This window comes from Heterocephalus glaber, unplaced genomic scaffold, assembly GCF_053883595.1.
Source record: "Heterocephalus glaber isolate CG9 unplaced genomic scaffold, H.glaber_assembly_v1.0 deba00001859, whole genome shotgun sequence".
NCBI lineage: Eukaryota > Metazoa > Chordata > Mammalia > Rodentia > Bathyergidae > Heterocephalus > Heterocephalus glaber.
The window spans coordinates 269111-275205 of NW_028258500.1; positions in this window are offsets into that span (position 1 = coordinate 269111).

The window sequence follows — 6095 nt, forward strand, 5'->3', positions numbered from 1 at the left end:
ACCAGTGTCAGCTCTGGAGGAAGAAGCAAGGGACAGCCTGTTCCTCTCCTTCAAGGCTTTGGAACCTAATTTGAGAATCACCTTTCTCAGAAGCGGTGTTAGTTTATTTTACTTAATTCCGTAGGCTCTGGGACCTGAACCCAACCGTTCTCCCTCCACCCTGTGGCCGTCCACTTTGAGATGCTGGATGCAGTGGTGCTCCACTGGCTTGGTGCTTCCTCATCCCCCGAGCTACCACTGGAGGGTTACTCTCTTGCCCCCAGGTGCCCCGGGGCAAACCATCGCTTCGCTTCGGGGCCACCATGTCCTCCATTGTCTGCCAGCTGGCGAGGGGGAGGGCAGGGAAGAAGTGATGCCGAGCTCTGCCCTTCCCGGGTAGCCTGGAGAGTCCCAGCCTCATGGGTTGGATGCCCAAGTCCATCAAGGAGCACAGCCTCCATCCTGGTTTCTTTTGCCTTCTTTGATTGTCCCCTCTGCACTGTCACCCCCCCCCCCACATCTACCTCATGGAAGCCAGTCCTGTATGCTGAGTGCCCTGCCTCCCCCATTTATCTCGGGGGGTGGGGACCTGGATCTGCGCCGCCCCCCCCAGCCAAGTGTCACTACGCAGGTGGGCAGGTGCGAACATGAGGTTACAGCTGGACTGCAAACAAGGTTGCTCCTGGAGGTGGCGTAAAAAATGGAGACAAAGTCTATGTAAATAGGGAAGGGGGGTAGGGGTGAAGGACCCACAGGAAATGGGGGAAAAATAAGAACTAAGATATATAATGTTCAGGTACAAAGACCCAATGATAAATGTAAATGTATTGTATACCTAAAATGTACCAATTAATATATATATAAAAAAATTCAGAGTGGATTCACATTCTGGTCCCTAAAGGGATCAAATTCAAAAAAGCAAATCAGAAATGAATTTATTGTAGTGGATCAGTGGGTTTGATTCAAATGTTATGTTCAAATATATTGTTCCTCAACACAGTGTAGCTTGTTATTATTATATCTGGATTTTATGTTATTATTTTCCTGTTCCAATATCACCTTTCCTTAGATACCTTTTAATGCTGTGTGGGGTCTATGTATATCACTGTTCTGTGTTCTTCCTAGCTCTGTTGTTGTACACTTTCATTCACGGTCATTAAATTTCATCACATTGAAAATTCAGTATATTTCATTGCTTTCATACCCATGAACCCTCCATGTTTTAGAAGCTTTCTTCTCATTAATATCTCTGTGACACTACTGTACTCTCTGTGGCTTTATCCTGCAGTTACTATCTAAACAATTACACACATTCAAATTTCTCCATTACATTAACCAGATCTGTTTGCATTTCTCAAACACTGGGTAATTAGTAATGAGTCATACCATAGTGACAAAAAGATATTTTCAACTGTCTCCAACTGAAATACTTCAAAATATGCTTAACAAATAAAGCTGCTTGTCAATATATACCTGTGTTCAGGTGCTCAACTGAGAAATCAGTGGTGTGCTTGTCTTTTCAGTTAATGTATGGCTCTAGTGTTGTCTGAGGATTACTGTCAACATTCAATAGTACATTAGCTGAACTTTTGTTTCTCTACAGTTACTCTAAGATTTCAATTATCTTTGTAACAAGGCAAATTGAGCTATATTTTTATATTTAATTGATAGCCAAAGACGTTCATAAGTAAAAAATTATGTCACACGGTAGATTCTTTTTAATAGTAATGTTTTATTTTTATTCTTTTATTTATTTATTTAAAAATTTCATTATTCTATGTTTATAATACATAATAGTTACATTTGTATTGGATAATTGGTACAAATATATAACATATCTTCATCATTTTCAACTCTTTTACAACCCTTCTCCATGCTTCTGCCTTTTCTGTCTTCTAGACACCCTTCCCCATCTCCAAAAAGCCTGCCTTCCAATTTCCTATCATTTCTCCTTCATTCTACTATTTTTATTTCTATTTTAAGTTTCTCATATAGAGATACCATATATTTGATTTTCTGTAGGACACATATTTTTATCTGATTAATCACTTTACATATTGATTAATTTATATCGCTTCCTGTACACTGCCTTTTCTTTCTTTTAATTCATTAAATTTATTGGTACCTTTTAGGTATAGAATATGATGACATTCATCACTGGAAATTTGTACATTTAGATGATATATCTTGTTTCAGGTGTCTACCTAATGCCTTCCACAATGATCGTACAAGACTGCATTTCTTCTAACGATGTAGTAGTGTTCATTTTTCCTCATAATTTTGTATCCTTCTTTTTAGTTTCTTTTAGAAATTAGTATATAGTATTTCAGCCTTGTGCAGGCCAGGCAAATGGTCTACCACTGAGCTAAAGCCCCAATCTCTTGTAATATATTTTAAAATCAGATAGTGTAGTACTTCTTGCTTTCTTTATTTCTCAAGGCTGCTTTAAAACATTTGTACCTTCCTAAAATTTTAGTATTTTTGAAATTTTCTGTGAAGTTTATCATTAATATTTTGATGGAGACTGGTAGGATCTATCAATCAACCTGGGTAGTATTCACTCTTTAACAATATTAATTATTCTAATCCATGAATGTGTAATATCCTTCTACCTTTTTGGTTCCTTCTTCAATTGCTTTCATCAATGTTTTGTACTTTTCAATGTATAGATCTTTTATCTATTTGGTTTATTTATTTCTAAGTCATTTATTTTTATAACTATTATAAATGGAATTGTTTTCTTGATTTCAGTTTCTTGCACATGGCTGTTGCGTAGACACATATTGATGTGGGAATACTGATTTTTGCATCTAGTAATTTTACTTCATTCATTATTTCTAACAGTTTTGGATGACTCCTTTGGATTTTCTGCATAAAAGAACATGTCATCTTCACAGAAGCACTATTTAGCTAGTCAGTCCAATTTAGATAGATTGTATTTTTTTCTATTTATGAACCTCTTCTTTTAGTATGATGTCGGTTAGTGGTGAAGAGTGGGCATCCGTGTCTTGTTCCAGATATTATTTGGAACACTGTCTATTTCTTCCAACCAAGTACAGTATGATATTATTTATGGGTGGATCATAGATCAATTCTTAGATCTCTTGTGTTGGGTTATGTTTCTTCATTTTTTAGTTTTTATTTATTTTTAACATATTATTAGTACAAGTTTTCAATACATACTTGTTATCTTCCTCATGCGGAGTCACTACATATATATAACACATTTCAATTAGTTTTTCATCCCCTTGCCCTTCCTTCCTTGTCACCTCTCTCCATGTCTTGGTCCTCTTCCCTTTTGAAAAAGATCTATCTCATTTTTTCTCGCTACCTTTCTTTTATTTTGCTCTTTCTTTATATTTTGGCTGTCTCGTATAAGAGAAACCATGTGACATTTAAGTTTGAATGTCTGATTTATTTCACTTAATATTATGGTTTAAGATGCATCCATTCTCCTACAAATGACTCATGTTTATCTTTCTTCATGGCTGAGTAGCACTCCATTGTATAGAACTGTGATATTTTCTTTATGCATTCATCTATTGATGAACATAAAGGCCATTACTAAGATTTAGCTCTATGTTCCATTTATAAGTTTTGGAAAATTTTTATCATAAAGACCGCTAAATCTTGTCCAATATTTTCTCCTGCTACAAATGTGATAACATGATTTTGTCTTTGATTTTGTTAATGTGATACATTATGTTTGTTACATTTTATTGTGACACATCTTGCATTCTTGGGATGGATCTGACTAGATCATTTTCAATGATATTTTTATATGCTATAGAATTTAGTTCACTCATGTCATGTGGAGAATTTTTGCATCTATATACATGAAGGATATTGGTCTGTAAATTGTTTTTACTTGTTGTTCTGTCTTGGTGTTAGGGAAATTTTGGACTTATAAAATCAATTTAAAATTACTCCTTATTTTTCATGTTTCTTCAATAGTTGAGATGACATCATTAGTTTTTTTCTTACATGTTTGGCAATGAAACTGAGTTCCTTTTTTTCTTTTTTGGCAGAAGACTTATTAAATTAAGTCTATTTTTACTTGTTAATCTTCCACTCAAAAGTTTTGTTTCTTCACAATTCATATGTCCAAACTTTACTTATTTCTTCAATTTTATACAATTTGTTGGTACAGATCTTAGAAATAGTATTGCAAAATCCTTTGTACTACCATGGTACCAATGGTAATCTTTTCATTTCTGATTTCCTTAATCTGAGTCTGCTAACATTGTTCTTTGTTGCTCTAGATAACAATTTGTTAATTGTGTTTATCTTGTCACAAAATAAGCTCGTTGCTTCATTGATTTTTTCTGTTTTTTTCTTGTTTAGTATTTCATTTTATTGCATTTATATTTATATTTGCTCTTATAATTATTATTTTTATTCTATTAATATTGAGGTCAGTTCACTTTTATTTTTCTAATTCCTGAAGGTATAACTTTGGGGTAGTTATTTTGAAGTTTATTGTAATTTTTTTTTTTTTTTGCAACTGGGGATCAAACTCCAGACCTTTCACTTGTGAGGCAGGTTCCAGAACCATTGAACTAAATCCCCAGCAATTAATTTTTTGTATAAGTCCTTCTTAGTATAAAATTGTCCTTTCAAATTTATATGTTCATTGTATGTTCATTTAAATTTTAAATATAAATTTAAAAAATATTTTCCAGGAAAATGTTTAATATAAATGTAAGAAATTTGACCTTTAGTTTAAACCATAACCAGAATCTACTAAAAGACAAACCAAGAACTTCAAAATTAATAGCTAAAACCACAAAACTTACAGAAAAAAAAGAAGAATATCTTCATTACCTTGGATGGAGCAATGATACTGTTAGATATGTCACAAAAAGCATGGGCAATAGCTGAAAGAAATAGACATTCAATTTCATCAAAATTAAAAAATTTAATGCGTGTAAAGATACTATGAACATAATGGAATATGTGACAGGCACGAAAGCATAGGAAAGAGCAGTGAAGTACTAGAGGGCTAAGGAATTTACAAATTCATATAAACTGATTTTTTACAAAGATATCAGAAAAATGCGGTAAAGGAAAGACAAATCTTCTATAGACTATATAGTAAATGTTAGATATTCACATGCAGTAGAACAAAATTAAACTCACACCATACACAAAAGCAACTATTAATGAATCAAAAAGTTACACATAAATCATAAATATAAAAGACTACTGGAAGCAAAAAGGAGAAAACTTCAAAAAATGATTCTTTGAATATGATAACATATATAACAAAAGAAAAAAAGAGATGAGTCTGCATAAAACTATATGTTAAATGTACATACGAAAGTCACCAAATAAATCCTATCACCATATGATATTAATGTGCAATAATATAAATAATGAAACAGCATTTGTACTATAAGAGAAATTTTCAGAGCAAAGAGAAAACTATAGAAAGGAAACATTTTTAAATTATATACAAGATAACAGATAAATGATTAATTCATAACAAACTCAGACAACTCAACAGGATACACATCACTAGATTATAAACAAGAAAAACACCTGAATACCATTTCTTAGAATATATACAAATGGTCAACAGGTAGATGAAAAAATGTTCACATTTTCTAATCATTAATGTAATGCAAATTAAAATCATAATAAAACTATCATGTTATACATGTTAGAATGAGTATTATCCAAGAAAAAGAAAAAGAATGATAATAGATGTTGGTGGGAATTTGGAGAAAGGAGACTTTGAACATAGTAACTGAGAGTGTAAATTGGTGTAAGTACTAAGGAAAAGATTACAGCGCTTCCTCAATTTAAAAATTGTAACCACCACTTGATTCAGCAATTTCCCTATTGCATATGTGTCTCAAATATCTGAAAGAAGTGTGTCTAGGCCTGTGTATATCCATTACCATTGTGATGTTATTCATAGTAGCCATGATATGGAGTCAAATGAAGCCTTTATTATCAGATGAGAAGATATACAAATATGGGATATGTAATCAATGGAAAACTATTCAAACATTTTTAAAAAAGAGTCATGTCATTTAGAACAACATAGGTGAAACTGTACCAGATTCCACTGAGGATGAAAATATCAGTTATATAAAGACAAACATCATATG